The 26,507-nt window shown below is 49.5% G+C and overlaps 1 protein-coding gene and 1 long non-coding RNA gene across 2 annotated transcripts in view; one reads left to right on the plus strand and one right to left on the minus strand.

Moving 5' to 3' along the window:
• Positions 1 to 26,507, minus strand: part of RNF165 (ring finger protein 165) — a 127,436-nt gene that overhangs the window by 38,799 nt on the left and 62,130 nt on the right. The gene's annotated exons all lie outside the window — the stretch shown is intronic.
• Positions 8,393 to 15,786, plus strand: LOC108305143. The gene is made up of 2 exons (XR_001825584.2): positions 8,393 to 8,616; positions 14,694 to 15,786. It is a non-coding gene; the product is annotated as an uncharacterized LOC108305143 (long non-coding RNA).

The raw sequence follows: 26,507 nt of genomic DNA on the forward strand, positions 1-26,507 counted from the left end.
AGGTTTCTGCCCACAGAGGCCAGTAAGGAAGGCATCACTACCAAGAAGGCTTCAAAGCCAGGCAGAGTCACCGGGTATAAGGGCTCCATCCCAAAGGCCAGGGCACCTCCCCTCACAGTCAGGCCTGGACAGCCCCGTGGACTTCTCCTGGCCTTCATTTCCTGGACTTGTGACCTGCAGCGATGCCGCTGATCCCACACACCTGCTGAAATCTCTCTGCTGACAGAGGCCTCAGATAGCTTCTGACCAGGCCTCTCATCTTATTCATGGGGATGCTCAGTAGAAAGTAGAAAGCGCCAGAAAGACGTTTGTGGACAGAGTGTTTTGACCACCGCCAGGGTCTTAGAGCTGGGCAGAACAGAGCTGAGATGGGCACGTCAATGCTGTGATGTGATGCCCAGCATTTGAAGTGGGCTGGAAGCAGGGAGAGGCAAGGACCAGGGCTGACCTTCAAAATTCCTCTTCCAAATAAATGGCTGCCACGTTAACCTTCCTACAGCACAATTCTGAACATTCCATTCTCTGCCCAAACCCCGTTCCCAGCCTTGCTCCCTCTCACTGCTGTGTCTGACCTTCCTCATCTCTCCCACACCCCAAGGGGCCTTGGCAGCCTGTGGGCCCTCGATGGTAATTCTCTGTCTTCTGGCACTGCCACCCTGCTTTGCCAAACCATCACATCCTGTCCAACCTTAACTATCCTGGGCAGACGTTAACTCCCCTCAGAGCCCTCCAAGACCTTCCCAGATGGATGAAATTCTCCCTCCGTCTGACTTGTAGCATGTAGGCCATTATACTTGGCATTTTGTCTGTGTATGAATTTTATCTCCAATAATAAGCTGTGAAGTGAGTGTTCTCAGGACAGGTACCATGCAGTCAATGCCCTTTGTTCTTAGAAGGGGATATTCTTAGAAATATTCTGAGAGGGGAAGAGAATGAGACACTGGAGAAGGAAAAGAAAAAGAAAGAAGGAAGGAGCTGGAGAGAAGAGACTGAAGAAGGGGGAAGGAGGGAAAGGAGGAAGAAAGAGCTCTTTATCTTAGATAGGTAAGGATGACATTGTTAGCTAGTAAAGAAACATAGTTCCAGCTGGGCACGGTGGCTCATGCCTGTAATACCAGCACTTTGGGAGGCTGAGGCGGGCAGATCACAAGGTCAGAAGTTTGAGAACAACCTAGCCAATATGATGAAACCCTGTCTCTACTAAAAATGCAGAAACTTAGTCAGGTGTGGTGGTGGGTGCCTGTAATCCCAGCTACTCTGGAGGCTGAGGCAGAGAATCACTTGAACCCAGGAGGTGGAGGTTGTGGTGAGCAGAAATCACGCCATTGCTCTCCAGCCTGGGTGACAGAGCAGGAATCCATCTCAAAAAAAAAAAAAGAAGAAGAAGCATAGTTCTTCATGGGAGCCTCCAATATCCTAGCTAAATGAAACTCAATGATCATGCAGCCTTCATTCTACAGATGAAGACCTGGGGGCCAAGGAATCTGGGGTGGCATGTCTGAGGGCTCTAGGGTAGTTATGGCCAAGTTGGGGCTGGTGTCCAGGCCTCCTGAGTCCGAGTGCTGCAGTGCGATCCCCCTGCTCTCACATCAGTGTCACTGCCTCCCAGCACATGGGTCCTCATATGCCCATACACGTCTCCACACGGTACTTCTAGAGAGGAACTCACCTGCCTGGTGGCTCGCCGAATGGAAATAACATGCCATGGTCCTGGGGTTCCCACCTCCCCTCCCCCTTCCTCTCTCTCTCTCCCGAGCTCCCCTAAGAATAAGCCTGTTCCTGCCTAAGACAATAACCAGGAAACAAAGCCCCAGCTGCTGGCATCCATGGAGAATGAGCTTGAATCTCTTCTGCGGGAGATGCTGAGGAACGGCTGAAGTGGGCATGACTGCTCAGGTCCCGTGCAGTCTGCCTTGGCCAATAGCCATGCGCCTCCTCCCTGGCCTAACGAAATGCCAAGGACAAGCCCTGGCTTTATAGAGCAGGCCAAATGTTTCCAGGCCCTTCGGTACTTCTGTAGCAAGACAAATCCCAGGGTCTTTGGAAATCCCCAGAGGAAAGGCTCGAGGCCTTGCATTTCATAGGGTTTCACTGATGGAAAGATTGAAGGCAACTCCTGGGTACTGGAACTGATTTGGAGAAACTCATATTAAGATGGACATTGATTAATTGGACTCTGGTGATGGACAGCGGGGTTGTGAAGGGACTTGAGTCATCGGACACTAGGAACAGTTGGAGAATCTGGGCATGAGCAGGGAAGAGGAAACTCCGGGTCAGGTAATAGCTGCAGTCAAAAGGATGAAGGTCTTTCTGGTAAGCGGATTTGAGTCAACATAAGGAAGACATTTCTCAGAATTTGTTTTGTCTCCCAAAGTTCCTCATCACTGCAGACGCCCATGCAGAGGCCAATTAACTGCCCAGAAGAGGAGCATGAACACTGGTAAAGGGGAGAGGTATGATCTGGAGTACTTCCAGGGCCTTTCTTGGCCACCTGGAGATGATGCGAATTCCCTGCAACATCTACTCTGCTTTTGACCTGATCATAGTTGAAGCTGCCAAACTGGACAGTCACCATCTGTGAAGGCACAGACAGCCAGACCTCGGTGAGGGGGCGGTAAGGAGAGAGCAAGTCTTGGATCCTCAGGGAGCAAGCTGGGGGCCTGCGCCCAGGTGGAAGGAGATGTAAGTCCAGAGGAGGTCCGCGTCCAAAGACAGACTTCACATTCTACTCAACCAGCCCCCCCAGGGAGCCTCCTCTCCCCTCTGCATGGATACAGCTCAGAATCTCATTTCCGGCTGAGTGAGTGGCTCACACCTGTAATTCCAGCACTTTGGGAGGCCAAGGCAGGCAGATCACAAGTTCGAGAGATCGAAACCATCCTGGCCAAAATAGTGAAACCCCGTCTCTACTAAAAATACAGAAATTAGCTGGGTATGGTGGCATGCATCTCTAGTCTCTCCTACTCAAGGGGCTGAGGCAGGAGAATGGCTTGAAACCAGGAGGCAGAGATTGCAGCGAGCTGAGATTGCGCCACTGCACTCCAGTCTGGTAACAGAGCAAGACTCCATCTCAAAAAAAAAAAAAAAATCTCATTTCCTGCATCTTCTGAGTCTCCCACTGGTCTGCACTGAGTTTTCCAGCCTGGGAGATATTTGAATTTTGCGCAACTAGGTAACGCACCCTTTGTGACTCATTCAGATGCAGGGTGCTTGGGAAAGTAATACACGAAAAATGGAGGTGGGGGGAAATTGTGGGGAACCTTGAATGGCAGAACTGAGAGTCTAGGGGACTGGGAGTCTGGGGTATACTTCGTGAGCTAACTACTTGACTACACACCAGACAAATCAGAGATAAAGAAAATGAATTTGGGCCATCTGCCCAGAACCCAGCTTCATAGGCCATTCTCCCCAGTTTCCTTACCTACTCCATGTACATCAGCTTAACCTCTTTTGCTCCAGTCTGATCAACCACAAGAGGCCTATTACTTGGCTTAGCCCCCAAGGCTGCCATGGGTCTGCTCTCCTCCCTCTCTGTCTATTGGTTTCCTGTCCAATGGAAGATGCCAAGGGCCTGGAAAGAAGTGATATCCCCAAAGGGATCCTTACAGCCAAGAGCAGCTTTGTGATTCTTCTCCAGGGCCAGGCTTTGATCTCTAATGAAAAGCTCAGCTTCCTCCAAGGAACAGACTTCCTGCTCTCAAAACACTGATGGGAGGGGACTTTGCATCCTAAGGAACCCTACTTGTCCATGAGTTTGAGACAATTAAACAGCAAGCTTCCAACAAGCAGCGAAGGGCCAGTTTTTAGCTCCAGCTGCCATCATGGACCAGGAGTAAGGGAAGGAAGCCTAGAGGGGTTGTTTAGAGACAGGATACAATTACAGAAGAAAACCTCTCTGCATAATGAGACAATATTGTGGGCATCGTCCATCCAAGAAGACACTTTTTCCTATCTAAACCAACGAGGTGTATGGACACATTCCTGCCACAGTCCTAACAAGGCATTTTGTGAAAGGCATCTACGGTCAGAAGACTGTACACTCCATGAAGGCCGAGCCTAAGTCTGTCACACCTCTACCCCTATTGTTTGGCACAGATCCTAATACATAGTAAGAACTTGCTGAATGAATGAATGAATGATCATGTACAGATAAGCATGGAGGAAGCATCCTCTTGCCAAAAACCCTAGTCATGTGCAAGCAGCTGCCTCGCCACATTTGAGCACTGCATGGAATTTCATGGTGTCAGAGGGACAAACAAAACTGAAGCGGATAAAGTGCAAGGTAGAAAGACTAGCTATGAAGAATTGCAGACAGAAAGACTCAGAATTCTTTGCAATGAGGATAGGGGCCCAGTTGCAAGTCCAACATGAACTGGGGAGACCCAGCGCGGAGGTGGTGAGTGTGCATCACAATCAACTAACAGAATAAGTGATTAGAGACCCAGAACAGAAGTCCTCATCCTGCCATTTCTGGCCAGGGAAGGAGGGGTCTGCACTGTGGATGGCATTGGGTGGCTTTTGCAAACCATGTAGAGTTCCTCTTAGGTCATGAGTTCAGATATTCTCCTACTATTGTATTTTAAATTAAGACTCAAGTAAATTAAAAACATAAAAAAGCAAATCCCCAAACCCCAATAACTTTCTTTTTGTTTTTTTCTTTTGAGATGCAATCTTGCTCTTGTTGCCCAGGCTAGAGTGCAGTGACACAATCTAGGCTCACTGCAACCTCTGCCTCCTGGGTTCAAGCAATTCTCCTTCCTCAGCATCCCAACTAACTGGGATTTTAGGCACATGCCACCACGCCTGGCTAATTTTTATATTTTTAGAGGAGACGGGGTTTCACCATGTTGGCCAGGCTGGTCTTGAACTCCTGACCTCAGGTGATCTGCCCTCCTGGGCCTCCCAAAGTGCTGGGATGTGAGCCACCACGTCCAACCCAAACCCCAATAACTTTCAAGACGTGCTAGGGGGGCTACCTGGACCCATTTCACATCAGCATTTTCTGGTGCTAAAAGGAGAGGACCCAGTTCAGAAAGCCACTTCGATGGGGCCCCTTCCTATTGAGGTGTGCAGAACACACACTAAGCTTACACAGCTTGGCCCTGTGAATACAGTGGATGGGATAGAGAGTGGCTTTATTCTTCTGCCTCCCATTTCCCCTGGGAGAACTGTTTCATCTGATGCCAACTTCTCTCGTGTCCTCCTCTGTTCCGCCCCAAGCCTGGCGCCCAGAGCCATCTGTTCTGATGTGCGATGACGGGGAAGAATTTAGAAGAGTTTGGACAGTGGCTTTTCTCAGGAGCAGTTATGTTTTAAGGAGCTGGTGCTATGAAGTTCTAATGGTGGGTTTTCAGGCAGCAACCAAGGAGCGGAAGTGCCGTGGGAGATCTTGGCCTCCCCGCGCCCCTGAAATCAGATCATATCAGTCAGTGTGTATCTGCCTGCTTTCAGAGGGAACCAGAATCAGTAAAATTAGATTCCGACGATCACTGCTCATGGGGCAGCCCTGTCTAGCACTCTAGGGTGTTGGGGAGGGGGTGTTGGCATGAGAGAAAGAGAAGATGGACGTCAGTGGAAATACATGAGAGAGAAAAGAAGGCAGGAAAGAGAGAAGGTTAAAGGAGAGCAGAGGAAGGGAGATAACAAAAGGAAGCAAAGAGGGAGAGGAGGGAGGCCGTGCCTGGGAAAGGCAGAGCTATAGGTTTCTTGGAGCTGGCAGATCCCATATACCTAACAAGCAACAGAGGCCCGTCTGTCTCCAGTTACCTCGAGGGGCTCCATCAGCCCCTTGGCTGCCCCTGCCTTGTGACTGCCCTGCCTCTCATCCCTGTTGGCCCATCCCAGGCAGACCTGGTCCAGCTGTGCACTGTCCACTCTGCTCATCGCTTAGTGTCATACAGTTATTTCAGACCAGCAGCCCTTCGACCCAGTCACTCCAGCTGGACCCAGGGGCCCCTCAGGCCAAGATTACGCCCGCTCCCCTAGAGGAGAGTCCTGGCAAGCTCTCAGGGGAGTGAGTTGGGTACCCACTTCCTGTCTCTGGACTTCAGCTTTCCAGTCTGCAAAATAAGCGTGTTGTGTCTTGCCTGCCCACCTGGCAAGGGGAATGCTACGAACCGCCCCCCATGAAAGTGTCTTATAAAGTATAGAGGCTTTTCACTCTTCACAGGCCCTGGCCTAGAGCTGGCTGCACAGGATGGCTCATTGATTTCCTTGAATTGGAGATCTTCTCAAACTCTGAGCACCTGCACCTCCCAAGTCCCCCTCTTCCCATCAAGCTCCAGCACCGTCTGTAGTAAAACACCAGGCAGGGGAGAGTATCCAGGGCACCCAGCAACAGGCCACCCAAGGGCAGCCTGTCAACAGAAGCACCCTGGCTGACAGCCTACTTTCTGGGGTGAACCCAGGGACATCAGAAAGATTCATGGTCCGGTAATAGCGTGCCCACTAGAGCCAAAAACTCTCCAGGAGGGAATCATTGCTTTGGATGAAGCATTGCTCCCTCTTACTTCTACTTTCAAAGTGCAAATGCCCATAAGAGGGCAACACACTAACTCCCTAATGTTTCCGAGTGTGGATGAACTTGCAAGATTTTCTGTGTGTCCAGACAGAATGGAAAACCATGGAGATGCTGAATGAGTTGGGAAGCCTAGGAGAGAAAAACGAACCTTCTCCCCTTCACAGTCCTGCCCCCCGCCCTCAGCCCAGAGCATGAACACATCCAGTTAATAGCTCTTCTCTGGGTCTGTAACTGTCTTGCCACATAATTGAATTGGATTCAGAACTTGACTTAATCAATCACCAAGTATTTACTGCATGCCTTCTACGTATGAGGCATTGTTCTAGGTGCTAGGGATGCAGCCGTGATCAAGCAGGTTAAAAATCCTTGCCCTCGTGGAACTGCAGTCAAGTTCTGTCCTGTCCAATGTGGTTACCAAATGTGAAATGTAGGTAGTTCAAATTCACAGGTTCTGTCGTATGTAAAACAGACGCAAGATTTCAGACTTAGTACAAACAAAATAATGTAAAAGAATTAGTAACTTTTAAAATTAATTAATTTAAAAATTAATTAAATACCGATAATATTTTGGATGCCATTAAAATTATTATGTATAATATTATAAAATTATTATGTATATTATTAAATTTAATTTCCCATTTTTAATTTTTTTTTTGAGACAGTGTCTTGACCCTGTCACCCAGGCTGGAGTGCAGTGGCATAATCACAGCTCACTGCAGTCTAGACCTCCTGGGCTCAAGTGATCCTCCCACCTCAGCCTCCTAAGTAACTGGGACTACAGGCATGTGCCAGTAGTCACATACTAATTTTTTTATTTTTTATTTTTTGTAGAGATGGGGGTCTCACTATGTTGCACAAGCTGGTCTCAGACTCCTGGCCTCAGGCGATCCTCCTGCCTTCAAGTGCTATGATTACAGACATAAGCCACCATGCTTAGCCTGTTTTCACTTTTTTAATGTGGCTGCTTGAAAAATTTAAATTATATATGTGTCTTACATTATACATATATAATTACATTATATATGACATTATACATATGCATATTGGACAGCAGTGGCCTCTCCAATAAGTAGATAATATTTTGAGAAATTATTTTAAGAAAATATTTCGAGAAATAGTTTAAGAAAATATGTCATTTATTGATGATGATAGACCTATGGAAAAAATGAACCAGGGAAGAAGGAAAGGGTTGGGGGAGTTCCATTTTAAATATGACTGCCAGGAGAACCTTCACTGAGAAGATAACTTTTGTATAAAGAGCTGAAGGAGGTGAAGGGCTGAGCAGGCAGATATCAAGGCAAAGTGCTTTCTGGGCAGACAGAACTGCGCATGCAAAGACCCTCCGGTGAGAGCAAGTCTGGCATTTTGAGAAAGATCAGGAGGTTTGAGTGGTAGGAGTTTAAGTGAGACTGATCTTGGGGACTGGGAAGACAGATGATGCGGGACCTCACTGGTCATTAGAGGATGTTGCCTTTGACACTGAGGAGGGTATCTAAGCAGAAAAGTGGCAGGTCTTGACTCCCTGGCTGCTGAATGGAACAGGCTGCAGAAGGCAAAGGTAAGAAGCAGGGACCAGGCAAGAGATGATGGTTTCTTAGACCAGGGTAGCAATGGGGACAAGGTGAAAGGAATGATCAGATCCAAAATGTATTTCATTTCAAAGATACAAGTGACAAGATTTGCTCATGGATTGGATGTAAAACCTGAGAGACAGAGGACAAGATGGACTCCATATCTTGCTTGCTAAGCAACTAGAAGATTGGTATCACTGATGGTTTGCCAAAATGGCCTCAATTTCTCCCTCCCTGAATGCTCCCCCTCCCATACAAGCTCCTCCCATTAAAGGCAGAGTTTACTTTCCCACCCCTTGCATCTGGGCATGGCCATGTGACTGACTTAGGCCAATAGAATGTAGCAGAAGTGATATCATGTCAATTCTGAGCCTAGGCCTCAAGAGACCTTGCAGTTTCCACTCTCTCTTGGTCTCCTGCCTCTACCATAAGAACAAACCCAAGCTAACCTACTGGAGAAGGAGAGACCATGTGATGCACAAATAAACTGTCCTAGACCCATCTCTCCCAGCTGACCACAGCTAAGTGAGTGAACCCAATAAGACCAAAAGGACTTCCCAGCTGAGCCCAACCCAAATTTTCAACCCACTGAATTGTGAGCTGCATAAATGGTTGTTGTTTTAAGGCCAAGATTTGGAGTGGTTGTTATACAGAAAAAGCTAACTGACACAGATGGTGTTGCCGTTTATTGAGGTGGGGACTTAATTTTGAGTTGTGCTCTCATTGTTTTGAATGTGACTCTGAGTGCTTAGAGAGCAAAGTCCTCATCTTGTCTCCCTGAAACACCCAGAGCACCCTCAGGACAGGGCTGGATGCAATCTGGTGCTTGGTGGATGCTTATGGATGGAGAGGCGGAAGGATGGATGACTTATTCATTGGCTTCCTTATCACGAGCCAGGTTTCTGCATCACCCTTCTCCTCACAAAACCAGAAGAGCTTTAAATGCCTCCTGCCGCCCTGCCCACTGCTCTCTCAAGAGTTTGTAGTTGAACGTTGATTTCCTAGAGCTTTCCTGCAGATCCTTGTGTTTCCTTGAGAACGCAAAGCACTGATTTTTAGCCTCGATTTTGACCTCCCACACCCAGCCTTTTCCCAGACGTGCTGGCAAATAGACAAATCAATTGTTTTGAGTTTTTCTTCCTCTCCGCCCCCATGTTATGTTAATTAGCCATGAAAATGCCAGCAGGAAAGCAAGGAAGGCTGAGGACAAACCCTAGCCCTGAGTGGCCAGCTGGTGCAGCACTGGGTGTCGTAGCTCCTCCATCCAAAATTGATTTCCATTTCCAAGGCTTCAGGCACTGTTTCCTGACTCCCTGCTTACCTCTCCTTCCACCTGGCACTCCAGGTCCCTCAGGAACTCTGCTTCAGTCCCTCTGTGATGATCACAGTCATATCAGCATATCAATTTACCTCTCACAAAGCTTTTCCCAAATTCAGCCCCACAACCATCCAGTGCAATGAATTGTGGACATTATTCCCATTTTAGAGATGAAGAAACTGAGGCTTAAGGGTTAGAAAGACTTGCTCAGCATTACTTGGCCCAGGTTGGGAATCTGGAACCTGTTTGTCTGATTCTAAGCCTGTCTTTCTTTCACTGTCAGCACCATTAAAACATGTTCCCAATAAAAGACCAAGTGCACTGGGGAGGGGGCTCCTTCAGCAACTTGCTGGTAAGGCCATTGCCTTGGGGCTCTCGTGGGTATTCACGCAGCTCAGCTCAGCCCCTGCTCCCTCACACATCCTCCCGCAGCCCCAGGGGGAAGTAAATGCTCCCCATTTGCAAGGCTGTGATGGCACAAAATGAAAATGCTTTCTAGGAGCAAAATGGCTCCCAACAAACCTAATGTGGCCATTCATATGGCCTTTCCTAGAGGACTCTGCAGCCTACCCTCCACACTGTGGCAAAGGAGGCCCTGAGGACCAGGATTCCACTTGCTGTGTTTGCCCTTCTGGAGCCCCAAGGCAGTGTGTTCGTGCATGTGTCTGTGAGCGTGCATCTGTGTGGTATTGTGTCTGTGTATTGTGTGAGATGTGGTATGAGCATGAATGTGTGCATGAATGTATAAGCATGTGTGTGCATAGTGTATATATGGATACGGGCATGTGTGAGCATGTGTGTGCTATGAGCGTGCATCTGTGTGTGTGGTATTATGTGGGATGTGGTATGGGCATGAATGTGTGTGTGAGTGTATAAGCATGTGTTTGTGTGGTATGTGTATGGATATGGGCATGTGTGAGCATATGTGTGCATGTGCCTGGGATTTGTGTGACTGTGTATGTGTTCATGTGCAGGTATATGTCTATTCATGGATATGTGCATGTACACACATGTTGTGGCACCTGTGATGTGTGTGTACGTGTGTGCACGTGTGTGTGTGCATGCATAGAGGGCAGCTGTGGTCTGAGTCTCCACAACCTGCCCCATGAACTGCTGGAGTTAGTCAGGCCTGCCTGTAAGCAGCATCTACACAGACCCCTGGTTTGCAAGGCTCATGATTTTTATAAACATCTGCTGTTTACCAACACAGTGTAGGGGGATTCAAGCAGTTTCCCTTAAGGAAGCAGTGAACACAGGTGCCCAGAGAGTCAGGCAGGTTGTGTTCAGGTCCCGACTTAATCAGTCACTCACTATGTGGCCTTAGGCAAGCAGCCTAGCCTCTCTGAGTCTCAGCTTCCTGACCTGTAAAATGAGCATAACGATGTTGCCATCTCTACCTCCAGAAGGCCGTGGCTTCAGCTAAGAGCTGCTGGAGGACGGCGCTTTGACACTTGAAGAGCACCCTACACAAATGAGGCCTGATGTTAAGGACGTCATGACACACATTTACAAGAGAGGAACCCAAGCATGCTGCATGCCTTTGAGTTAAATTATGTGGTTTAGATTACAGTGTATATGCAGCAAAAGTAAATATGCAGATGATTTCTGGAAGGATCCACGAGACCTGACAACAGGGACTCCCCAGGAAGAGAAAGCCTGGGTGGCTGGGGCAGGCGGGGAGTGCCTTTCTCTGTATAGGTACATCCTTTTGCACCACAGGGATTCTTACCATGTGCATATGTATGTGCTTTTGAAAACACACAGAATCATTTTTAAGAGTAAAATGATTTTTAAATGTAAGTAGAGCAAAGTGGAAAAGGTGCTGCTCTCCTGCCCTTCCTCATCCCCACCCCTTTGCCCTGGGTTCCCAGGGCCTGCCACAACTGTCTCCTACTCCGCTCCCCAAATTTCAGCTCTCCGTCTCTCCCCAGTTAAGAGATAAGTAAACTCAGACTCAAAGAAAGTAAACAACTTGCTATCACATAGCCCAGGTCTCAGGGCTAATAAGACGAGGCAGAGCGCTTTCCACAGAGCCTGCAGAACCCTGTAAGACTCCACACCCAGGAAGTGTCCTTTCACCCCACTCAGAACTGACTATAAAGTTCAAGGAAGGCCCTACAAGCCTGTAGGTTTGAGCACCATGGGACAGGCTAATGCAGTTAGACTTGGGGATGGAAGTGTCTTCCCAGGGCCCCAGGGATGTCACCACATGGTCCACTTCTGGATAGGGCTGGGTTTGAGCGATGCTGCTTTATAAAACTCGAGGATCAGTACCCTTGGAACGGGTCGGGGCAGCCTGCCTTATTCTAATTCCACTTGAGAGAGAAGAGGTCCTGGCAGAGTTCCCAGCTTGCAATGTTTTAACCAAACAATTTTGAAAACTGTGTTCAAGATCTGTCACCCAAAGCAACAAACTTGAACAGAGTGCCACAGAGTTGAGCTCCCCCTGCCCCCAGCTAAGGCAGGAAGACTCCTGGAACTCCTCCAGCTTCTCGGAGAGGGGGCTGTGTTGTTTGACGTGGAAGCATCCCTCATTCTTTGCATCCAAAGACCTCTGGAATTCTGGGGGATTTGGAGGGTCATAGTCAGTGAGAGAGGGAGGACCTGCCAGTGACCTTGACCAAGGGCTCCCCTTTGGTCCTCAATCCTTATCTATAACAAGATATGGCAGCCCCTCGCCCACATACACGTGTGCCGTCTGGAGCATGGAAGGTGGTCACGTTGCGTTGGCTGTTAGCAGCATCTCCACTTCTGTGATGGCTCCTGCCCAAGGTGGCCTTGTCCTTTTCTAAGGGTTGGGAGGTGTGGGGGTAGTCAGGACCACCAGCAATTCCCTTCCGGCCTGACCACATGCTCTGGAGGGAGAACATTTTACAGCCAGCTACTAGAGTAGGAAGAGGAGAGGAAGTATGACAAGTCAGAAGAAACTGACCAGCCTGGCAGCCTTATCAGCAGCATGACCGGACATCGGCCTCCCTGAGCCCCTCCCACTACCCTCTGCAGCACTCAGTATGAGGCTCAGCTCCTAGCGGAACATTTGGCAGGAGGGTGGCTGCTTTCGGCTCTGTTTTCAGAGCCTGACAGGCAGCTGTGAGCTGCTACCAAGAGTCCAGACAGCAGCAGACAGGCAGGGACATGTTTGCCTGCAGGCTTAGTGGTGAGTCTCTGGGGCTGCCAGGCAACCAAGAGACCAAGGCTGTGGGTCTGCCTCTGGCCAACTAGGCAACCAGCCCAAACCAGCCCTTGACCCCATGGCCCCAGGAGTCCATCCTTCCCCAAACTGGGACATGTGATCATGGCAGGATTCGTGGGCAGTTGCCCAATTTGAGATCTGATTTTGAAGGATGGAGTTGGGAGGACTTAAACCTTGGGGGAAGGGGGCTGCGCTTTGATTCCCAGAGCTCTGAGATGAGCCGTTCTCTCCCGCTGAGCTGAGATCTGCACTTGGGGAAGAGAGGGCGTTTAAAAATAGCTCCGACTGACTTGAATACCTCTGCTCCCTTCCTGCTGCAAGTCAGATCCAATTACTCTGCTGACAAGAGGCTTTTAGCCCAGGGAGGCTGGCATCATCGACCCTACTCCAGGGAGCTGGGCTCCATGGTGCCCCTGCCCTTCCTCCTCTCACTGGGCATCCACAGGTCCAGGGAGGTGTAAAGATCATACACACACACACACACACACACACACACACACACACACAAACACACACGGCTCCGCCCCAGGCTGTGATTCCTGCACGTCCAGCTACTCAACTGAATCTGACTTGCTGGGGTCCCCCTTTTGTTAACATTGTGTGAGCAGCCCCAAATGTCTGACCCATACCTGAGATTGCTTCAGTAGGCCCTCACCCTTGGAACACGAAGACTTTTTCAAGGTCCTCCACTAAGATCCAAGTGTCACCCCCTGGAATGTGCTCTGGTCACAGCTGGGGACAGGAAACTAGTACACACATAGAACGTCAGCTCCAGGAGGCAGAACCTCAGCTGTCCAGCTCACTGCTGGCACATAGTCAGGACTTACTAAATGTGTGTTGAAATGAATCAATCAATAGAAAAGGGGCCTTGGCGAGAAAATGCAAATGGCTCCATGCAAATCCTTGCTCAACTGCAAGAGTGAAAATTAATCAGCTGACTCAGAAGCGCACATCCTATTAAGGTTAGTCGCATAGTGTCATCTCATCTGCAAAGGCCAAGTGCAGAGGCCCCTAGGAAATCTCTTTCCTTTCTCCAGCCAGTGCCACCATAATTATCTTTTAGCAAACTCACCCAACCCAAAGCCACTTGCCAGTGACCCTATTAAACCAGCAAATGCCAAGAGCTAAGCTCTCCCCTACAAGGCCTCAACCTGCCTTCCCCAAGGGGCTGTCCTCTTCTTTCTACCCTGGCTCTCTCCCTTCATTCAACTCTCAAAATGATCAGGTACTCAGGGAATGCCAAAAAAGAAAGCTGTCATTAGGGGGTGCCTGAGTCCATCAGGCATGTCGTATCTGCCTTGTCTATGACACCTGTCACTTTTCACTTTGGGAGCCTCACCTCAGCAACTTCCCCAGAGTGGAGACAGAGTCTTGGGCATCTGCCACCCATGCACGGCCAGCACCTGACACACACTGGTGCCCAGGATATGTTTGATGAATAAATAATTGGGGGTGGGGCAGGGGTTCCCGTACACATTACAAAGGCATGTGTAGAGTCCAGGGATGGCTTGCTGGCCATTTTCATGAGCCTGGACAGTTGAAGAAATGATGCTTAAAGCGAGTTTACCATGCGGCAGCCAAATCAATGAGAACAGGAGTAATGAAGGCACTCCTGGTCACGGGGCGTGTTTGCTTCCTTTGTGACGGATTTCCACTTCTTTCTTTGTCAGGGAGGCTCCCCCTCAGTCAGGCCCATGGACAATTATTGGTGATAGATTTGAGTGTTTCTGGGCATGGCTCCAGGTCATAACCAAGATCTAGGCCCTGCCAGCATCTTCCTGGGATGAAATTGACAGCAAGTGTAAGAAGGCTTGCTCAGCTCATTAATGGTGAGCCTTCAGCTGAGGCTGTCAGCACAACCCTGGATGGTGAGTTTGCCCCTCAGTCTCACAGCCTAATGTATTCAATCCTTCACTATTGCACACACAGCTGGCTGGCTGGCTGGCTGCCTCCTCCTCCACCTTAACTGTGGGAAGCCAGGTGTGTGTACACAGAAGCTGGAATGATGATAGTTGCAGGCACAGCACCGGTAAGACATTGAGCACCTGAAACACATCCTCTGTCTCTCATTTTCTCTCTCCCTCTTATTAGGGGTAGCTGGAGAGCAGAAAAGCCAAGGTGAGAGGAGGCAGCAGCGCTGAGGTGCAAGGAGTGGAGCAAGAAGCCAAGTTTGGCTAAGCATTTGGGGCCTTAAGAAATGGGATCTGACCAGAGTGGGGCCCTGAGGTCATGTGACCTTAGAAGTGGAAGATGTGTTGATCGCTTGATCACCAAGACCTCCCACCCACTACTCCTCACCACATAAGTAAAACAGCAGGGCCCACATTTGGCAGTAAGATTAAAATTTGGTACAACCTCTAAGGAGAGTGATTTGGCAACGACCATGAAAATCATAAATGCTCAAACCCTGTTGATACATTTTCCTTGGCATCCTAAAGAAAAAATGCATATGACTCCATGCAGATACATGTACCAAATGTGCACTGTAGCTGGTAAGCACAAAAGACTGGGAACAACCAAATGTCCATCAATAGGAGAGCATGCATTATCGGGGAATACTGTGCAGTCATGAGAAAGAATGACAGTAATCTCCAGGACACCTTGAAGTGAAGAAAGCAAGAAGCCTGAAGAGTCCATCTACCCTGAATCCTCCCTTTTACAAAAGGGAAGCCAAAGACCCAGAGTGAGGATTGAGTGGCAGAAAGCCCCGCCTCTACTGCTCAGAGGCAAGTTCAATACCAGGACTGTGACTGCCTGACTCCCAGACCAGAGGTCCCTCCTCTGCACCACAGCTTCCACTCTGGTTAGATGTGGCCAGGAGCCCATAACCCTCCCACACCCCCTGCCTCCCACAATCCCAGTACTCAGTGACTCAGAGACAGACGTCTCTTCTACTGTCAAATCCAGATTCTCAGTATCATTGCTTCACTTCATTTCTTCCTGCCCTGTCCTCAGCTAAACTAAGGAAGAGGCATCACCTCTTTACCTGCAGATAGGCCAAACCGCAAAGGATCCCTTGAGCTCCTTCTTTCTCTCTTTCTGGGAAGATCATGTCAGTCACATGGGGCTTGTTTGTTCTAGATCACCATGGCTGCTCCCAGGACAGCATCTGTCCTGGTCAGGGTATCTCATATTGCTGTTTCCCTTTTATCTTCTGAAGAGGAAAATAAATTTGCAGACTATCCTTTCTTTTGAGGCATTAACATTCTTCTCCTAGATCTTGAAGGCTTGCAGTTGTAACAATAACTGACATTTTTTTTTTTTTTTTTTTGAGCCAGAGTCTTGCTCTGTCGCCCAAGCTGAAGTGCAGTGGCGCAATTTTGGTTCACTGCACCTCCGCCTTCTGGGTTCAAACAATTCTCCTGCCTCAGCCTCCCTAGTAACTGAGACAACAGGCATGTACCACCATGCCCAGCTAATTTTTTATATTTTTAGTAGAGACGGGGTCTCACCATATTGGCCAGGCTGGTCTCGAACTCCTGATCTTGTGATCCACCTGCCTTGGACTCCCAAAGTGCTGAGATTACAGGTGTGAGTTACCGTGCCCAGCCAATGGCTGACATTTCTGTCGCACCCTCTGTATGCCAGGCACCATTAGGTGCTCCACATATATTAATTCATTTAATCCTCAGAACTCCATGATATAGCTACCATTATTATCTCCATTTAACCATTGAGGGGACCAAGGCTGAGAGAGGTCCAGTAAGTTGCCCAAGGACAAGCTTTAAGTAGAAAATGGTCCTGTGGGCAGCTAGGCAATGAACAAGGAACGGAGACTTGAAACAAAAAACACAACTTGCAGAAAGCCCTCTGTGATGACTCGGAAAAGAGATAATCGTACCACTGGGATGAAGGCTCGTACAGATGATGGAGGCCCAATGTCTTTTGACACCAGCTCATTCACACCCATCTGTTCCAAGATAAGGCCACAGACAAGCTGATCTGACAACAATTCCCTATTGGCCGGCGTGTTCTAAGGATGTGACTTTAGACTGTTCCAGCAACCCCTCAAATTCTGACCAAGATGATGCTCTAATTAACTCCAGCCCCCAAACTCTGTGAGTGTCCTCATATAATGCCTGCTTTGGGATGCCCCACAGTTCCCATGATGAGCCCTCTCCCTCCTTGTGGCAGGCTGATAACCCTAACTCTGACTACTGGTAAGTTCCTCACGGCCCTCTGCTGGTAAGTTTTAGTGGGTTAGACCTGGAATTTGAAGATCCTGTGTGTTCTTTAACCTGTATGGACATTCTGCTGCCTCCAGACTGGCATTGCAGGTACGTGTGCCAGGCTGACACCAGTAACATCAGCCTAAGGCCAACTCTGGCTCTGGGTAGAAGGGAGGTGGGGCCAAGAGATGACAGGACAAGGCTGGCTCCTTGGCAGATGCCCATCTTCTCAGTAGCCCCTTCACGGTTTCTTAAAGTAGACCTAAGATACCTCCCGCTGGCCTTCCCTGAATCGGTAGCCTCCATCACAGCCTCTTCATCAGCCCCTCCACAATTCCCTGCTTTCTCCAGGGCAGACTCCTGAACCGAGAGGTCATTCCTGACTCCAATCCTCTGCCCCGACCTACCTGAGCTACTTCCAGGCCCCCGGGCATCCTGGAGATTCCCCACCAACAAATACCTCCCTAGGCTTTTTTCCCCAATCCCTCCCACCCCATTCATGCTGTTCAAACTGACTCAGATTTCAAAGCTCAGCTGCTATGCCACCTCCCCCAGGAAGATTTCCCTGACCACCTCACTGGATCTTTGCCGCTGTGAATTCCTGAAGACGCTACCAATCTCTGTGCTTCTCAATACACCAGGCTCTCCAAGCAGCCTTGTAATTTAATGATTTAATACGTGTGGTATCACCCAGCTTTTCATATGGGTGGATCTCATCATTCCAACTAGAATGTAAGTTCTCTAAACATAGGATTCTCCAGACATGTCTCAAAGCACTGAGCCCAGAACCAGCTCCCAGCATGTGCTCCCCTGCTCTTAATTTTTAAAATCCAACTATGAATAGCAACTGTGACTCATTTTTCCCATGCAAGCCACGGCTAGAGCCTCAGGTCTGGAAATGCCCTCTGCATTACCAGCGGTTAGCCTCCAACTTCAAAAATGAAACAGAAAAAAAAAAAAAAAAAAAAAAAAAAAAAAAAAAAAAAAAAAAAAAAAAAACACCACTAAACAAGACCTCTGCCTAGGGAGAAAATCTAGAAGGAAGAACATCAACAGGCTAGCACTGTCCTGTCGGGTGACAGGATTAGAAATGATATTTGGGGAGAGAAAAAAGTCATATGATAATAATGATGATGATGACAATATGTCCCAAACAAAGAAAAAACACATAAGCAAGCAAGAAAGGGCCAATCCCCATGCCAGCCATGGGCAGCAATGCTCAGTGGGTGTCAGGAGACTGGTTAGGAGGAGAAGACATAGTACCCCCAAAAGACTGGGTAGATTTGAAGCTGGACTCTCAGGCTGGAGCTGATCTCCCACTCTGTGGGTTGAAAACTGCACAGGCCCCAAAACGGGGAGCAGGAGCCCTGGCCACTGACCCCAGAGCTTCAAATAGATCTCACACTCAGGGGAATTCAAGGCAAATCAAAGGCAGCCCAACTTTGTGTGGTAGGATGCAATTTATAGTACTCATTTCCCTCCAAGAGGTGGTAGAGGCCGAGGCAAAAGTCAAGTTCAAGAAGGTTTTAGATAATTCTTAAATAAAAGCTCCATAAATAGTTATTTTTAAAGGGAAACTAGGCTGTTCAGGGACATGATGAGAGTGATCTCAGGAAAGACAGCTGCTCTTTGCTTAACCTATCTTTGTGCGTCCCCATCAGGGTCAGGATTCTGGGCTAGAGGTGCCAAAGCCTGGAGCTGCCTGACATCTTGCCCTCAGCATCCACTCCCAACCACCAGCCAGGCCCAGAGCCAGGGAGGCTGCTCCCTGTGGGACAGGACAAGGAGCAGGAGCAGCCCCTATAGCCCAACACCTGGTGGCGGGCCATGTGCCCAACCTGCACACCCTGAGACCACATCTGCTCCCTCTGTGGTCAAACTTGTCAGCCAGGGAATGCTGAGGGCACCTGGGCCAGGTAGAGTCAGCCTGGGGCCCCAGCCTGCCACCTCCTGGCAGGGAGACCCTGAGCAAGCCAGGCCGTCTCTGAGTCTTGATTTCCTCATCTGCACAAGCCAGATGAGTGGTGCTCTAGAAACTCTCCCAGTTCCCACATGTGCTCCACTCCAAGGTTTTCTGGAAGCCTGGAATTAAGACCAGAAGGGCTTCCAGTCCTTCAGAGGCTGGATTCCAGCCGGCCAGCCCCAGCCAGCACCCACAGGGCAAAGGCAGTAAGGGGCTGGGGCCATCCCAAGTGTGGGTTGCCTGGCTGTAGCTCCCATGCCTGCCCCGGGGCATCCAGTCCCCTGACAGTGGCCACTCTCTGGGGAGACTGAGAGGCGGGTTCAACGCAGCAAGAGCTATTAGGAATGGGATTTTGTGATGAGTCTGGATGCAGGCATGTGGCGGGGGGTTCATGTGGGGTGAGTGCATGTGTGTTGGAGTGTGTGTCTCTGAGGGAAGTACAGGAGTGGACATGAGTATACACAAGGTCAGTGTGTGAGTGTTTATGTGGAGGAGTGTGTATGTGGGTGTGTAAGGGTGTACACAATGCATGGGTATGTATGTGAGTGCGTGTTTGAGAGGAGAGTGTGGCGTGTGTGGATGAGTGTGTAGGGTGTACGTGTGTGTGCACATGCCCAGGCAGAATCCCACTCTGGTTGGAGGAAGGGAGTGTAAGTCCTGCAGGAAGGCAGATGCAGGGGAGGTCTTCCCTGCCAGTGATTCTAGAAACAAGTGCCCTTCACAACAGTAACCCCGAAGCCTTCTCACCATCCCCAGGCCATAAGAAATCTTTGCCTGGATGGCACCCATACACATCAGACTCAACCCATCAGGATCAAATCGATTTCTCCAGCCCCTGCACTTCCCCAACCCTACCCCTCAAGCTCTATAGAAGCCCCATGGCCTCAGAGGTCCAGGTCAGCATCCCAGGAACCTTCTTGGAATTTTACCTCTTGCTCTCTCTCCTTCACCATCTCTCTCCAGCCCTTCACCCACTTGTGCTGTTTTTACATTGCCAACATCCACCACCACCCACTACTCCATCCCATTGTCCCAGCTGTGTCTGCGGCCCTCCTGTCCCGGCCTGGGCCACTGCTGTAGTCCCTCACTGTCCCCACCTGCTGCCTGGCCTATGCTGCCTGTACTCTCCACCAGGCCCCTTCCGAGTGCCAGCCCTGTGGACCTGCAGAGCTTCCCTGGCTCCCAGCAGTGGCAGGGACAAGTTTTCTGGCCACAGGCATCTCCCAGAGGCCCTACTATTTCTGGGGAGCCCTCAGAACTGATGAATTGCTGACCTCTAAGCTGGGATACTCACCAAATTACTTGACCTGACTGTGTCCCAGTGAGCAACCCTGCCAGCATGCCACACTAGACATGTTGAAAATATGTCACACTAGACGTACACAATAGATGTGTTGAAAATAACAAACCCCCATTTTATGAATCAGATCCTACATAAAAGGGGTTCTATGATGAGCCTTACAACAAAAAATGGAGGGGTTTTACCATATCATACTTGCTTAAAGCCAAGCTAAGCTCTATGGTCCAGTGGAAAGAACAGAGACTTTGGATCCAAACAGAGCCGAATATGAATTCTGCATACATCATACAGCCACACCAGCTGTGTGACCTTGAGCACCTCATGTAAATTCTCTGAACTTCCTCTGCCTCTGTTTCTCCAGCTCTAAAATGGAATTAATAATCCCTACTTCATTGAGCTGTTTATTTGGTTTTTGTTTTGTTTTGTTTTTTTGAGATGGAGTCTCGCTCTGTGCCCCAGGCTGGAGTGCAGTGGCATGATCTCCGCTCACTGCAACCCCCGCCTCCCAGATTCAAGGGATTCTCCTGCCTCAGCCTCCCAACTAGTTCGGACTACAGGTGCCAGCCATCATGCCCAGCTAATTTTTGTATTTTTAGTAGAGACGGGGTTTCACCATGTGGGTCAGGCTGGTCTCAAACCCCTGACCTCATGTGATCCACCTGCCTTGGCCTCTCAAAGTGCTGGGATTACAGGCATGAGCCACCATGCCTAGCCAGTACTTCACTGAGTTTTAATGAGAGAGAAATGATGCAGTGAAGACTGAGTACCTTGCATGTCCCACACATAACAAGTGCTTAATACCTGCTCATGTCTTTCTGTCATCCTTCCTCCTGTCCTTGACCTACATCCATCAAAATTACTTAGAAAGAATTCATTAGATTAAGAGAGGAAGTGAGCCTTCCAGCACGCTCATCAGAGCCACATCTTCCAACAATGCTAAGCTGTAACATAGCACCAGCAAAGAACTCACAGGTGTGACCCTAGAACCACTGAGCAGTTTTTGAGAAATCAAGAACCATAGCTGAGGAGTTTTAGACTGTAAATCATATTTAAATTTTTACACGAAGAAAAAAGATAAAATCCCGAAACTTTCCATGGGAATATAAAAATGCCTTGAAAAATCTGTAATGGATTTTGAAGTGGTTTGTGATCACTTAAGAAGAGAAAGGGGAGAGGGAGGGGACTGATCCTCACTGAGGGCAGTAGAATCCCCTAAAGAATGAGCTCCTGTCATGGGTTCACCCCAGTTGGTAGATGAAGAACACCAGAGTGCAATGGATCTGGTTTTTTTGTTTGTTTGTTTTTGTTTTTGACACAGAGTCTCACTCTGTTGTCCAGGCTAGAGTGCAGTGACATGATCTCGGCTCACTGCAATCTCCGCCTTCTGGGTTCAAGCAATTCTCCTGCCCCAGCCTCTCAAGTAGCTGGGATTACAGGTGCCTGCCACCACACGCAGCTAGTTTTCACATTTTTAGTTGGGATGAGGTTTCACCACATTGGCCAGGCTGGTCTCAAACTCCTGACCTCAAGTGATCCACCCACCTTGTCCTCCCAAAGTGCTGAGATTACAGGTGTGAGCCACTGTGCCCAGCCAGATCTGATATTCATGAGGCATCTGGCACATTGCATATGGAAGCATTCAATAAGGAGTCACTGAAATGAACAAGTCCAGAAATTGAAGACTATTATGAAATGTCGTGGATAGAAATAAGACATGTAGTCTGGGTAATGAATACTACACTTAGGTGAGTTGGCCCAGTGAGTATAGGTTGATGTCAGCCTAGAGGGAGGAAGGGCCAGGGAGGGCTCTCTCCAGGAGCACACCATGGGATTCTGTGCTTCACCTTGGACTGTTCTGCATTTCCATCAGTTACTTAACTGATAGTCTGAAAGTCATACTTATCAGGTTAGAATAGATTTGAGTCTGGGAGAGACGGACATTTTGCTAGGTGCCAGACTCTGACACACTCTGCAATTCACAGGATTCCAGTGGAAGTACGGAAAAACCAACAAGATGAAATATCACAGGCCTAGTTGGAGAGGCCAAGACTTCGTTCAAAACCTCTGCCTGGGGCTGCCTAAGGACTGGAGAGGCAGCCTGCCTGAGAGTAGCTGAAGGGAAAGTGAATCTCGTGTTCTGAGAACAAGCCCAACGGGAACCACAGACATGGCTCAGAAAGGCTAATGCGATCATAGCATCATTAATTAAACCCATGGCACTGAGATCAGAGGAAGCACTGTCTCGTGTCCTGAGCCACCAGGAAGGTTCAGAATACTAGAGGTACTGAGACCTGATTCTATACAGCTCAAGAGGGGTGACTTTAGGATTGACAGAGTTCTCAAATAAAAAGAGAGAATGGGCCAGTCAGTACTTTGGGAGGCCAAGGCCAATGGATCTGTGAGCCCAGGAGTTTGAGATCAGCCTGGGCAACATGGCAAAACATTGTCTCTACGAAAAGTTAAACAATAGCCGGACGTGGTGGTGTGTGCCCGTGGTCCCAGCGACTTGGGAGGTTGCTGATGGGAGGATCGCTTGAGCTTGGGAGGTCGAGGCTGCAGTGAGTCACCCACTCTAGCCTGGGTGACAGAGTGAGAGTCTCTCAAAAAGAAAAAAAAAGCCACACACACAGAATGCCCAGTTAAAGTGGAATTTTACACAAGAAACAATTTTTTAGTATAAGCATGTTCCATGCAATATTGGCATATAGTTGTACCGAAAATATGTTCATTTTATCTGAAGTTAAAATGTAACTGGGCATCCTGTATTTTATCTAGCAACTCTATTGGAGCTGGATTTAGACACTTGAATTTAGAGGGAGGAAGGTTTTAACTAAATACAAGTTTTTAACAGTCTCTAGCACATAGTATATAATACCTGCTCAGTAAGTGGCTGCTCTAATCAATGAATTAATAGATGTGCAAAAAGAGTTAACCAACAGGGAATAGATGCTTTCATAGGATATTCATATGTCAGAACTCACCAGATATACACTTTAAATGCATGCAGTTTATTGAGCATCAGCTATACCTCAATCAATCTATTTTTTAAAGGAGCATAGACTGCCTTACAAAACAGCGGAGTAACTGCCTCACAAACAATGTGTGAGACTGCTCCCAGAGAAAGTTTATTCCAGCCTCTTGTGAGGGCAGTGAGGAGAGGTCTTCTGAGTTCACATCAGATTTGTAGTGTTTAATTTTTTTCTGTGTAAACAAACTTTCCTGAGAGCACCACTGTGTAAAGCAGATGCAAGCTCATGGCCCCTCCCAGTGTGAAGCCTCTGGCTCTTCAACCAGAGCTACCTGTGGTCACCAGAGGTGCCTTCCTGCCTTGTTTGGAAACCATAGAAGGAGATCCTTTCCAAAGCCTCCTCAACTTTAAAGTCCCATGACTCCAGGAAGCTCTGTGGAGAAGCCTGAACCTCACAGCACTGACCTGAGGATTTGTGTTCACTTAACTAGCATGCTGAAATTTGCTCCAGAGGGCTCAGTGGGAAGATCACAGGAGGGAGTGAGACCCGGCTTCATTTGTGTGTTCCTTTGCTCTGTCCTCTGACCTGGGTGTGGTCTTGGCACCACCAGGCCCTGAGCAGCAGGGTGACCGTGGGCAAGTCACTTCATCTCTCCAGAAGAGGATGAAGGATTGCTCAGGTCCTTTTGTGCTCTCATGCTCTTGGATCCATTGAAGAGCTTAAATACAAGGAACCTCCGTTCTTAAATGAATGACACTGAGAGATTTGAAAAACTGCACAAGAAAAAAATGTCCCTGACTGACATTTGATGTTGGTGATGGGAGAAATGGGGGGTGGGGTGAAGCGCACCAGATCCCCTCTGCCATGAGCTGGAATTTGGTGCGGCCATCCTGGGATGGTGTGGCCAGCGTCAAAGCTCCTAGGAAATGGGCCCACAGTCCCCAAGTCCTCAATCATAGACAGACTTGGGAGGAGCAACTCTGAGTGAGGACAAGTAGGACCCTGGGGACCCAGGGCACAGTCTTCCTGTGCCCTCACCTCCTTCTAGGTTCCAAGCTTGTGTCCCACGGCCCTGTGTCTCTCAGCCAGGCACAGTGTGTCCCTTGCTCCCTTATGGGGAGGGAGTTTGGCCTCCCCAGTATTTCCAGTTCAAGGCTCAGCTTTGGGGGAGGCCATCTCTGCCTCCAGCATCTTTATCTTCCCTGTATCCCATCTCCAACCCCTTCCACCTGCCCAGTTGAAACCAAGTAAACCTGGAGCAGTAAGTGGTAAATGCCTGCGTGAGACCCAATCCTGAGGCCTTACCAGGATAGTTCCTTCTAACAGAAGACCAAGGGTAAAGATGCAAATGGTAGAATGGCAGGATTTTGCCGCTAGGAGCACAATGACAGGACAGCTGAAAGCCGACACAATTTAGGCCATTCAGACCTCAGGAGACAACAGAGCCTTCCCAACAGGCTATCTGACTCTGGGCCTGCCACACCGAGAGGCAGAGTGACACATGTGGGAACATCCTGAACAGCTGGAGACATGTGAGAATGGAAACATTCTGACTGCCTAGAAACCACCCTAAATAGGTAGGGGTGTTCCCTGTTTCTCTTCTCTTTCTCTGTCCCCCAAAGCACTTAACACAGGTTGGAGGTGGGTCACACAGTCTTACAAACTGCCCGTTACAGACTGAGGGTCTCCACTGGATCTGAATCACAGAGGTGACAGGGGACATAATGGCACTCTCCCAACGGCCAGGAGGGAGACAGCAGAGCTCTTCAAACCACATCTGTGCACTGGGAACCTGCCAGGTGTCCAGTCCCTGTTCTGGGAGACACAGAAATGAACACTCAGCTTCCTGTTACCACTGCAGGACACAGGCCCGTGGCCAGGGTGAAAGGTTCAGAGAAGGGCACAGGAGCAGAGCCCACGAGAGGGGTGGCCAGCATGAGAGTCGGGAATATCCAGCCCATCCTTAGAAACAAGGCCTGGAGCTGGTGCTGGAGGAGCAGGACACCCCAGCCAGGAGAAATGAAACCAAGCGACAGATAAGAGGTAGCGTGGGGGTCCCAGTGCTCGGGAGACCCAAGTGCCCAGCACCCCAGGGTGCAGGGGCTGGAGATCAGAACACCTGGGATGTGGTCCCAGCTTGCACCTCGCTAACCCTGAGCCTCAGTTTCTTCCTCTGTAGAACGGAGGTAGGTCACTTGCCCTGATCACCCTGCAGGGTCTCATGGCCACATGTGAAGATGCACACTGAGGTGCTTTAGAAAAGCCACGTGCCACATGGGTCATGAGGGGCCATCCTCAGGGAAGTAGAGAAAATCAGAGAAACAGCCAGACCTGAGGGAGAAGAAGGAGGGCAGGGCCTGGTCAGGGGAGGAGGATGGCGCAGACTCTGAGTCTGCTCTGAAGAAAGGGCACGGCCTCAGGCCAGTCACCGTCCCCATCCCCCTCTGCCTCTCAGATCCTCACCTGTGAAATGAGATGCCTCCCACTGCTACAATCCACAGCTCCTAGAGCACTGGTGGCCCCAGCAGTAAGAGGGCAGGCCTGGCCGGGCAGCACCGGACACTTATCGCCAGCCCACCCTCCCATCATTGCCTCACCGTTCTCCAATCAAAGCCCACCCATCCTGTCCCAGCCCCCTGACTGTGTTCTTCACCACGTCGGTAACCACAGCAACATGAGCAAATCCCATGAAACAGGCTCCTCACAGGAGGTCACGTGCTGAGGCCCAGTACAAACGCACACATTCTCTGGAGGCCCCACGGCCTGGCCCAGCCTAAGAGGGGGGTGGGGAGCACATGGTGGAAGGAAGGGGCCAGCACCCCAGCATCCTTTAATGCCCACACGATCCCCATGCAAGTGCAGCCCACGTCCAGGCCTTGTCCTTTTGCCCAAGCTGCCGGAGCACTGCACTGGACGTCCAGAGTCCCAGTCCCACCCGCACCGCCTGTGTGACCCTGAGGAGACCTTCTCCTCAAAGACTCCACTGTCCCCACCCAAAAGAGGAGCACAGCCACCTCCGGTTGGCCAACCTCGTGGGCAGCAGCAAGTTCTGAGGAGACCCTATAGTGGAAGGTATCTTGTCAATCATAAAAAACGGCAGTTTCTCCTGACCGCCTGGGACCGTGTTAAACTGCAGACTCCCGGGTGCCGTGGTAACTCACAGAATCAGAACCTCTGGAGGCCACACCCAGGAGCCTGCCCTTTAACAAGTGCTCCCTGGCCAGGAACGGTGGCTCACACCTGAATCCTAGCACTTTGGGAGGCCGAGGGGGGTGGTTCACGAGATCAGGAGATCAAGACCATCCTGGCTAAAACAGTGAAACCCTGCTTCTACTAAAAATACAAAAAATTAGCCAGGTGTGGTGGCAAGAGCCTATAGTCCCAGCTATTCTGGAGGCTGACGCAGGAGAATCACTTGAACCCAGGAGGTGGAGTTTGCAGTGAGCTGAAATTGCACCACTGCACTCCAGCCTGGGCAGTAAGAGTGAGACTCCATCTCAAAAA

The sequence above is a fragment of the Cebus imitator genome, unplaced genomic scaffold (genome assembly GCF_001604975.1).
Source record: "Cebus imitator isolate Cc_AM_T3 unplaced genomic scaffold, Cebus_imitator-1.0 Scaffold60, whole genome shotgun sequence".
Lineage (NCBI taxonomy): Eukaryota > Metazoa > Chordata > Mammalia > Primates > Cebidae > Cebus > Cebus imitator.